Raw genomic sequence first — 11,157 nt, forward strand, 5'->3', positions numbered from 1 at the left:
TATATATATATGGGATCCACTCTACTTTGATGATTATAATTCCTTTGCATTTAACTTCCTGCCAGTAGATATTTTCTTTACTTGTTTCATTCATGTTTCAGACCCTGAATAATTCTCAAAGTGCTGTATATTGCCCTTGATAGAAGCCTTGACCAGTGTTGAAAATCTTTAACCTTGCAGTGGTTAATCCCTCAGTCCCATCTTTTGGTTTGGTTCTCTTACATCTAACCCCGAGGATCTTCTTACTTCATCTCTGCTTTAAATTACTTTATGGGCTATTGATTGAAAGGGAGGTGGGGAGACCATCAGGAGAGTCAGTCCCCTATATGCTATAGCTGTGAAGCTAAGTGCTTGCTGGTTTTCTCTGGTTTGGGGATTTTGGGAGGCCTGATTTGCCAGGGTCACCTACTTCCTGGCATTCAGTGCTTCCCATGTTTCCATATCATTGCAGAGTTGCATGTTTGTCGTGCAAACCTTGCTTACTGACTACCTAGGGACAGTTGACTTTTTGACTTTTGGGAAAATTCCTGGAGCTGTTGCTGCTTGGAATTATTACAGAAGTACCCACCCCTTTGGCCCTTCAGGCCTTGTCCCTATTGCTTATCCCAGAGATGAGGGTGCATATCCTGATCTTAAATTTTAATGGTCTTAAGGCAATTAATTCTGTTCTCCCTTTAGTAATATGACTTGTTGATGTCCTACAAAAAATACTATAATCAGTTAAATCACATGGTAGTTAATTAAATGAAACCATGGCTTGATATAATTTATAGATGATGAGCAAGTTATGACACACGTGCTTCAGGAATAATTGGGCTCATATGTAGATTCTTCGTGGAGAAATTATTAAATAATAAAAGCAACCTTTATTGACTCAGCACACAGGCTATATTGGATAATGTTCTAAGCATTTTCTGTGTATCGCCTCTGTCATTCACAGTCTTTATGGTGATATTGGTATCCCATTTTACAGAGGAAGGGACTGAGATCCTTGCTATAGGCAGATTTACTATCATTGTGGAGGCTCATGTGTCTTCAGAGGTGTTTATTCTCAAAGAAAAATCTTACAGGTTATAATTAGTAACCTACTATCAGCAGGAGAGAACACTTTCAGACATTCTTTTGAATGTTCATTGGGTGGGTGATAGATTGATTCTTGCTCTTGTGCCAGGTGCTGGGACAGTTTGGAGCTTTGAAGGAGTGGAAGACTTGGCTTTTACCCCTCAGCATCTCACAAGTGAATGGAGAGACCGTAGGCTGACAGTCTGATGTGGAAAGTTCCTAAAACCATCTTGAGCTTTCTTATGTTCCAAACTTCTCCCCCTTCTTTATTGAAGTAAGGGGAAACCTTTTCCTGAAATAACTCACCATAAAGGATGACATAGACTATTATGGGTATTATATATATGTGTGGGGCTTTAAAAAAACTTTATTTTGTTCCTGGAGCTCTGTATGTTTTTTTTTAAATTGAGGTCAGATTCTAGAAAAGGTGCTAAGACAGCGTAATTATATTTCACATTTGTACAGCCCCCCCCCAGCTATACACTGCTTTCTATGCATGCTGTTTGATTTGATAGATAAGGGTAGATTTTTGATCCGTCTTTCACAGCAGTGATTCTGAGAGGCCACTCAAGGGCATGTGATAAGCCAGGTGTGACCCCGAGTTCTCATTCCCTGAGACAAAAGGGTGGTAACTCTTGATTAGAGGGAGAGTTTCTTCTTGGTTTTGTTTTGTTTTGCAGTACCGGGGATTGAACTCAGGACCTTGTGCTTACGAGGCAGATGAGGTGCCACTGAGCTAAATACCTGGCCTGGGAGAGGTTTTGCTATAGAGAGGATGAAGCTTTCTGAAAGAAGAGAAAGTATATTGATCAAAAGAAAATGTGGGGGCCAGGGTTTTAGGTCTGGTTCTGACACCTGCCTTGCAAGCGGAAGGACCCAAGTTCGATACCCAGTACAGAAAGAGAGAGAGAGAGAGAGAGAGAGAGAGAGAAAGAAAGAAAAAGAAAATGTGGTTATATACATTCCAGATGAAGGACAAGCAGTATGCTTTCACCAGAACAAATGTTTGGCAGCCAGGCTGAAATAATAGATCCAAAGCTGCAAAAGGCAGATGTCTCAGTCAGCTGTGGCTGCCACAACAAAGACTGACTGGCTGAAGAACAGATGTTTATTTTCTCATAGTTCTGGAGGCCAAAACAAGATCCCAGTTGATTTAGGTCTTAGCAAGGGCCTACTCTCTGGTTTGTAAACCTCTCCCCTCTTGCTATGACCTCACATGCTGTAGTGAATGGAGTTTGTTCTCTGGTGTCTTTTCCTATAGAGGCACTGATCCCACCATTAAAGTCCCATCCTCCTGAATGCATTTAAACCTAATGTCTCCCAAAGGCCCTGTCTCCAAATGCTGTCATGCTGGGGGTTCAGGCATTCACATTGGAATTGGGGGAAACAACACAATTTAGTTCATTGCACCTGGTATGATGGTGTCTTAGTTAATTTTTTTTTGTTTCTGAGACAAAATACCTGACACGTAAGATTAAAGGAAGAAAGGTTTATCGAGCTCACAGTTTGTAGAGGTTTCAGTTCAGAGTTGGCTAGCTTCAAGGTAGCCTGGCAGAGGGACATTGCAGAGGAGAAACAGTCCATGCCATGCAGGGCAGGCAGAAGGCAGCAAGCAAGCACATCTATCCCTTATATCTTATCCCAGATACCCATCATTAGGGCATGTATACTCATATCTTTAATCCCAGCATTGCATCCTTGATCCTAGTATCACACACTCTACATCCAGCCACCTCTGAAAAAGTCCCGTCTATGACCACATGAGGCTTTACGGGGACACCTGGACACAAGCCGTGACAGATGGCATCACATTCAGACTTTAGTTAGAAGAAGACCTAAGTCAGGAACACTTGAGGTAAAGTGTGTGACCATGTACATGTAGGCCTGAATTGCACAATTCATGTGATTGTAGGACGCATTCTTGGTGCTCATTTGAACTCTGAGTGTGAAGAGACTGGAATTTGTGAAGTGTGGTGTATATACTTCAGCTCTTCTGTCAGCTCCACGGACATTCACAGGTGATCATCAGTCCCCCTGCGGAACAGGGAAGCTAGGGTTACACTGTAGTGAGTGTTACTGCCATTCACATAAGCAGGATGCAGCAATACAGAGGTGTTATTTATTTCTTTTTGAAGCTGCACAAAGATACTGGCCATCTCTTCTTTTGATTTTCTTTAGATCCAAATTTGAAGCCTTTGGGAAAGGTCCTTGTCCACTGAGAGGGTATTGCTTTTTTCATGATTCCACTGGAAACTATAATCCTAGCACCTTGATTCAGGTGTCTACTGAAAAGTGCACCTATGGTTTGTTCAGTGCACACCCTGATTGTGTATAGTCTCACATAAGTTTTTCCTTACTTCTGAAGTTAAAATGATTCAGTGACAACTATAAAGGCCTTTTTTCATGGCAATTATAATCAGACGTCTGAATACATTTATGCATCTACAGCTTTGCAGTCTCACATGTAAATAAATGTCATCAGAAGTATTTTGAGGGCTGATTTAGCTTGAAGTGGTTCCAGTTAAAACACATTCTTATGTTTTTGGCTTTTTCAGCATCAAGGCGAGTGAAGTCAGTCTGGTCATCAGTGACTGGGTGAGTGTGTTAATGCATAGCTCTTCACTGTGTGAGATAACAGTGTTATTTTCATCTCACAACTACAGAAGCATAAATCTTGAAAATAAATAGCCTCAAAGTTTATCTCCTAGAATATCCAGTGGCGCTAAACAGCCCATTTATCAAGCATTAGGGCCCAGTGAGTTAGCGGGCCCAGAGACTGGAGGGTGGTGGCAGGGATGGTGAGTGCTAAGTGTGGTCCTGCCTACCACGTGCAGCAGCCCAGCTGCATGCAGGAGCTGCTCTTTGGGCAAAGCATTACTTGAACATCAGAGGTTATTATACACAAACCTGAGAAAGATTAAGGGATCTGGGTTGCTTGGTACTGTGGGAAAATGAGATTAGTTTTCCCCAGGTAACAAGACTAGATACATTCTTTTAAAGCATTTAACTGGAGGGTTCTTTAAGTTCTCCTGGAATCTGTTACTTGTATCACCTCCTGGGGCTTTGACACACTGACTGCTAAGTGCATGTCTGTACCAGGATGACCTGTTCTCCTTTGTGATAGACTTTAAATACCATGGTGCCTATTGAGAAAGCTGTGGTTTGCTCCAGACCCGATGATGGAGGTAGCAGGCACTATACAAAGTGCACTGGCAAACAGGGTGGCTTGACAGTGTAAAACACAAAATGCAGTAATCAGCCTGCTCTGCCACATTTTTAGTAGAATGACAAAAGCACAGTATTAGTCAGCTCTCTCACACTGGATGTAATCCCAACATCTACAACTTAAAGGAGGAGAGGTTGAATTTGACTCATAGTTTCAGGGAATTCCGTCCCTAGTTAGCAGGCTCTAAGGCAGGTATATCACTGCAGCCAGGCATGGTCCAGGCAAAAGTGCTTAATTCGCAGCAGCTGGAAGGCAGAACAGGGGAACAGTGCCAGCGAGGAGGGGCTAGGGACCATATAAGGAATCTAGGGTCACACCTCCATGACCCATCTAGACACACATGGAAGTGTGCTTTCCTGATGCTGTAGTCAGTCAAGTGTTCACCATCAAGCTTAGCAATCACAAGCACTTACAACTTGTTTGGAAAGTCAAGCAGTATTTTTGATTCAATTCCTTTTAACTCCCAATGAAATTATCTCCTCCCACTCTACATTTGTATCAAGGAAATCAGCTGATAGTCTTTGTTGCTCTGAATCTAGATGATTTTAGAGCCTTTAGTGATTCTACAGTCTTCCCTTTGCTATAGGTTTCCGTTTTGCTACATTAGACAGAGTTATCATTAGGTGCCCCACTAAACTTCTGGAAAGAATAATAGCAGCAATTACTAATCTATATCAGGCACCATGTTACAAGCTTTCATTCTCCACTTTGATTAAACTTCACAAAAACAATATGAAGGACCCTTGACTCAACTTGACCTCCATTCCAAATATATTTTAAAATTAAATTAAGATCCTAATGGTATCATTGACAATGTGAAATAGGAAGAAAGGGGCTAAAGGTGTAGGGGAAGTGGGAAGGGTAGGGGAAAGGAACTAAGGGAAAAGAAAAAATTTGAGAAAATTAAAAAATGGAAATAAAGCTTTGTGAGTAGGGAAGGGAGGAGGGGGTGAAGGGAGGGCAGGGGTAAGGGGAAAAAATGAGAACCGAGACCTGTCATGTAAAGGTACAAGATCCCAATGATGAATGTAACTGTTCTGTATACCTAAAATGGACCAATAAACTCAATGAGAAAAAATGTTTACCCTAAATTTATGTTGTAATTTTGAACATGCTTTTGGTAATGAAATTTATTTTCCTGATTATGTAAAGGAAAAATCACCTGAAATTCCATGCTTGTGATGACCACAGTTACAGTTGGTGTCTAAAATTTCTCCCCCAAATCTCAAGTGTTTGGAAGGTGACAGGATCACAGGGGTGCTGTACCCTTCAGAGAATTAGGCTACTAATGAGTTCATAGCTGACTTGCTATTAGGAGGTTGGGCCTGGAAAAGGCAAGTCACAAGGATCATGAGCTGGAGAGGTATATTCTTGTCCCTGGGTCCTCCCTTAGCTGTCTTGTTTCCTGGCTGCCATGGGTCGAGCCCTCTTTCTTTGCTGTGCCCTTCTGCCGTTGGGCTTCTGCATTGGAACCAGCTGGCTGTGGACTGAAACTGAGCCAAAATAAACCTCTCGTCCTTTAAGCTGTGGATGTGGTGTGGTGCATCCCAGCAACAGGACAGTGACTAAAAGGACCATGAATAACATTTAGATGTACATCTTTTCCTGTATTTCTCTGCTTCACTCTGTATTTTCATACACAGTAAAGTGTGACACAGAACAAAAATTTTTAGTAGCTCAATCATGAATTTGGTTTATCATAGATGCCTTTTAAAATTACAGTGCCTGTTCCCTTGACATCCATACTCCCCCACGTTATCATCCATTTATGAACAACCTAATTTATATTTCTCCTCGTGTTATGTGACCACCTGCAAATGTCTATAATTGTGTGGTGTTTTGTGTAAAAAGATATTGTCCAAGGCAGTCCTGGCTGTGTGCTCAGGGTCCATTATCCACTACTGTAACTCACGGATGAGATGTTGTGAAAGCAGTGAGGCTGTTGAATATGTGTTGCCTGCATGTTGCTTTTCTTGCTGAGAGATACCTTGTGCACTTCCCTTCTTGGGACTGTGTAGGTCCCAGCATTCTAACGGCCTTAAAAGAGGATGTGAGTGGGAGCGTCACACATTTTTCCCTCTGCATAATTACAGTGTGTGCAGTACAGTGGGTCACAACATCACTTGGTCATAGTGGAGTTTGCATCTTAGTTATGTCTGGTATAACAAAGTACTACAGACTGGGTGACTTACAAAGAATAGAAGTTGATCGCTCACAGTTCTGGGGGCTTCAAAGTTCAAAGTCAAATTCCAACTGCTTCAGTATCTGTGGAGGGCTGGCTCCTCCTTTCTTTCTCTGGCTCCTGGCTGCCACGGATTCAATTCCTTTTTAAATGCATGCATTTACAAATAAATCTGTTGAATATGTTTTTAGATATTTCTATTCTTGTAAAACACGCTGGTTGTTGGTATATGTGGAATGTGTGTGTGTGTGTGTGTGTGTGTGTGTGTGTGTGTGTGTGTATGCACTTGAGTATGAGGTTTGTATCTGGGTGCAACTCATTATTTCCTGTCTCACCAAGTGCTTGTGACAATCATGAACTAAGTAGAAATTAGAGATGGTGATCTCAGACAGAACTTTAGGGCTGTGGCTAAGGTGTATGTAAAAAACAAGCAGAGGAATATTTTCATATAATATTACCATTATTGCAGACATCTTGAATATCAGTTATGATTGTCACTACTTATAAATAAAATTGCTGAAAGTAACCACAACTACAGTTTGGTGTTTCATGTTATAATAAAGAAGTATAGATGTTATTTGGATATTGCATTACTTTGGTACTGGTATTTAAACACAACTGATTTCATCAAAAGTTCTATGGAGTTCACTGTATGCACTTAAAATATTATTTTGGGAAAAGATCCATAGATTTCACTGAATTGACAGAGATCCATTCCCCACAAGAGGTCAATATATGGGATAAAGGGTCTGCTGGGGTAAATTATTAGCCTGAAAGGTCAAGTAGGAAAATATATAAATAAGAACAGAACAAGGAATTATAAACAATAAAATATAAGCATGTAAGCAAATATATGAATAATAAAATATTAATAAGTAAATCATTTGAGCGATATTAAGAGACATGAAGCATGGTCCAACACTTCCAAAATCGGAAGAAGGAAGTCCTCTATAATAAAGAAGCAAATCTTTTCGATAAGAGTTGTCTAGGAACATTATCTCTTTTTTGGCTTTTACCTTTTTGTTGCTTTATTTGTATGATCTTTAAAAAACACACACACACACAGCATTTCCAGTGCCTTGTTGGACCACTTCTTATATGTTCACCCCCCATCCTCTGTCTAGGAGCCTGGACACTGGTCAGCCCACCCATGCTTTGGGTAGAGAGACCATGTGACTGTCAGAGGGGGTACAGCTGCTTAGGGCAGAAGCCAGATCAAGCACACGCCTGCCCAGGTCTCCAGGTCCTCCCAGCACACCACTGCTGGGGACAGCTCTGTGTGGAGGTGAAGAAGTCTCCACAGTGGCCTGATGCTCCTGCATCCGAGAGCTAATATACTAGTGAGGTACCCCTGCATGGGTGTATCAGTAGTGTACCCTCTGAGCACTTCTTGCTCCTTATTGGACCCTCAGACATTACCTGGCTCTAAACATTCTTACTGGAGAGAGGCAGACATGGATATGAAAACTTTTGTATTGTTCCCTACAGATGGATAGATCCAAGTCTCACATAACTGTTTATGTAGCAAACAGAGAGAGAGCAACACCAGTGGTTTAGATTAGTGATTTTAAAGAAACCACAAAAGGAAGGGGCAGAGTGTGTTTGTATATGACCATGTGTGTGCCTGCACATACACGTTGGTGTGCTCATAGTTCAGTTTCTTTCAGGAGGATAAAAGGAACAAATGTTTAGATGAAGTGTCTTTAGTCTTAAGGATTATGTATTCATGTAAACTTTATTGGAGGAAACTACAAATGAACTAGCCGATGTGATTGTGGTTTTTATTACTTTTGGTTACAAATAGTATTTAAATTCTCTGGTAACACAGTTATTCCTAATGTTTGCTACTGGGTCATTTTACATAAGTTTCAGAGAACCTTAACTACATGTTTTGATGCAATTGAAGGATTCAGAGAGGTTGCTTTGGGATATTAGCATTTCCTTTAAATTTTGAGGCCTTCTTCTGCATATGGAAATAAGTAGTAACTCTTAAATAGCATGATCTAGGTGTATGAGATGCATTTCCGTTTGTATACCTTTGGATACATCGTTACTCTATGGCCCTTACCAAATAAGCATTTTTTTTTTTCAGTAATAAGAACCTAAAGGGCCAGGGATTTAGCTCAGCGGTTTGGTGGCCTGCCTTGCAAGCGCAAAGACCCGAGTTTAATCCCTGGTACCAAAAAAAAAAAAAAAAAAGAACCTAGAAATAGGCAATCCTGAGTGGGTGTGACAGCTCTGAGAAACTGGTCTCATTCCATCTTTCTCTGCACATGCTCCTCAGTATGAAAGCCACACCTTTGGGCTTCTTGTCTACATTCCAGGAAATAGAAGGGTAAAATGGAAAGAAGGGAAAGCAAAAGCTGAATGTGAGGACTTCTTGGCAGTCTGACTAGTGGCTGTCACTCCAGTCTCAGGAGGAATAAGTCACAGTCACCTCTGCGGGGAATTCTGGGAACTGTATCTTGGGTCAGGCACGTTGCCACCATGAGCAAAATGGTTCCATTTGTATCGAAGAAGGGTTGACTGGATTTTTCATATGAAACCAGAGGTACCTGCCCCAGTGTCCTTTACCTTCTGTGCTATTCTAGCTGACTTGGCTCACCTGTGAAAGCGTCCATCTGGTCATGTCTTCCAGGAAGCCCCCTGGGAGGGGAAGTAAAGTCTCCAATCCTTGAGCACTGATGTTGTTTTTTAGTCATATCCAACATAATCTCTAACTTACCCATAGCATGTGAAAAACCACTGTTTTTATAAAAGTGCCACCTTGTTACAATTCTAAGTGCCAGTAGAGTGGGGTTTGTAGAAAATATTTATTCCCAGAACCAAATGCAGCATTTGGTGTACAGCAGATGCTTAAATTGATCTCAACTATTGAAAACTATTTTACCTTATTAAATTTCAAGAAACTCAGAGAAATTTTTAGATTCTTAAATATTTTCTTTTAACAGTGTTAACATTTTAGGTATAATGCATGCATTTACAAATAAATCTGTTGAATATGTTTTTAGATATTTCTATTTTTGTAAAACATGCTGGTTGTTGGTTATATGTGGGATATTTGTGTGTGTGTGTGTGTGTGTGTGTGTGTGTGTGTATGTGTGTGTATGCACTTGAGTATGAGATTTGTATCTGGGTGCAACTCATTATTTCCTGTCTCACCAAGTGCTTGTGACAATCATGAACTAAGTAGGAGTTAGAGATGGGTGATCTCAGATATGGAACTTTAGGGCTGTTACTAACCATTTTGTAAGGTTGTTGTTAAAAGACAAGGTTCTTTACCTGAATAGCAACTCTTACTTTACAGAGAAAAGTCCTATATTAATTCCTGGTACAGTTAAACCTCACTACATGAGTCTGTAAGAGGAGAAGGAGGAGGAGGAAGAGAAGAAGAAAAGAGTACAGATTGTCTAAAGGTCATTGATTCTATTGAATTATAATGTATTTTGGATGTTGGCAGCAAAACAGCCTTCAGTGTGGATATGGTTACTATGAGTCAGTTTCATGAATCTGAATTATCAGCTTCTATCCAAGCTCTAGTGGGACACATGATATATATAACATGTTTGTGTTAAAAAGAACTAAGTCTGCGCAGAACATTTATATCTATATCTGTCCTCAAGTTTTATCATTATTTTCTGATTAGATCATAAGAAAAGAATACATTTGACCTCATTAGCTTCAGAAACGCTTTCACTGGGCTGCATTTCAGTGTTTTACTAAGATGCTTATATAAATAGTATTTACAGTGTCCAGAGGAACTACTGAGGGAGTCCATGACCACTGAGACTGGACTGGGAGGTCTCAGGTCCTGGTGACTCAGAGCATGATTCCAGTCCAGCAGCATCAACATCAGTAGGAACTGCCAAGAAACACAAAGTTGAAGGCCCCATCTTATATATACTGAATGAGAAACTCAGAGTTGGGCCCAGAACTCTGGTTTAACAAGCTTTCTCTAATGGGGTCAAATCTGACAACCAGTGGCTGGGCTTATGGCCATAAACTAAAGATGTTTCCAAGGAGTTTGGCATAATGTCTCTTAGTATTCAGCATCTGGTAAAATATCTCCTCTGATAAACAGGCAAGACCTCTTATTCTAGATGGGAATAACATCCCCCATTATGTTCCCATTTCTGTCTTTTCTTGCAGGAAACTTGGAGCTGAGTTTATTGCTCAATCGTAGTCAATACATTTGCCAGGATTTTTTTTTATTTCCCCTTCCTTTCAGTGCATTTTATTTGCTTGTTTTATTTAACAGCCTTACTATGAATCTTTTATTATAGACTTTCTCAAATCCATTTTGCTAGTAAGTGACTTGGCAATGTAGGGTGAGATAATTTGAAATAAATTGACTTGCTTACATAGTTATTGACAGTAGAAATATTTGACCAAGAGATGTACTAGACAGTAGGGGAAGCTGGCCTGGAATTAAATATGACCTGCAGAAAACAGCACAAATGCCCTTGAATATTTGTACATGGTAAGATTATGCAAACAGTACAGAAAGATATGAAATGTACTCACAAAGCCAACCTTCTCTTTCCCCAACCCCAGCACCGGGCATATTTTCTACCCTGTGATTTAACACAATATCCTATAGGAAAATAGATGAACAGACTAAATGAGAGAGAGAGAGAGAGAGAGAGAGAGAGAGAGAGAGAGAGAGAGAGAGAGACAGAGAGAGAGA

General features: G+C 40.5%; 1 protein-coding gene across 2 annotated transcripts in view; it reads left to right on the plus strand.

The window, feature by feature from the left end:
* Lypd6 (LY6/PLAUR domain containing 6) overlaps window positions 1–11,157 on the plus strand; it is a 102,886-nt gene that overhangs the window by 37,332 nt on the left and 54,397 nt on the right. Inside the window, exon 1 of one of the 2 annotated variants that reach the window (XM_010620986.3) lies at window positions 3,612–3,657. The exons of the other annotated variant lie outside the window; for it this stretch is intronic. The gene's annotated coding sequence lies outside the window, so the exon portion shown is untranslated. Of the gene's footprint in view, window positions 1–3,611; window positions 3,658–11,157 lie in introns of those variants that run through there. 2 annotated transcript variants of the gene reach the window in all.

This window comes from Fukomys damarensis, unplaced genomic scaffold (assembly GCF_012274545.1).
Source record: "Fukomys damarensis isolate Sample0158 unplaced genomic scaffold, DMR_v1.0_HiC HiC_scaffold_29, whole genome shotgun sequence".
NCBI classification, from domain to species: domain Eukaryota; kingdom Metazoa; phylum Chordata; class Mammalia; order Rodentia; family Bathyergidae; genus Fukomys; species Fukomys damarensis.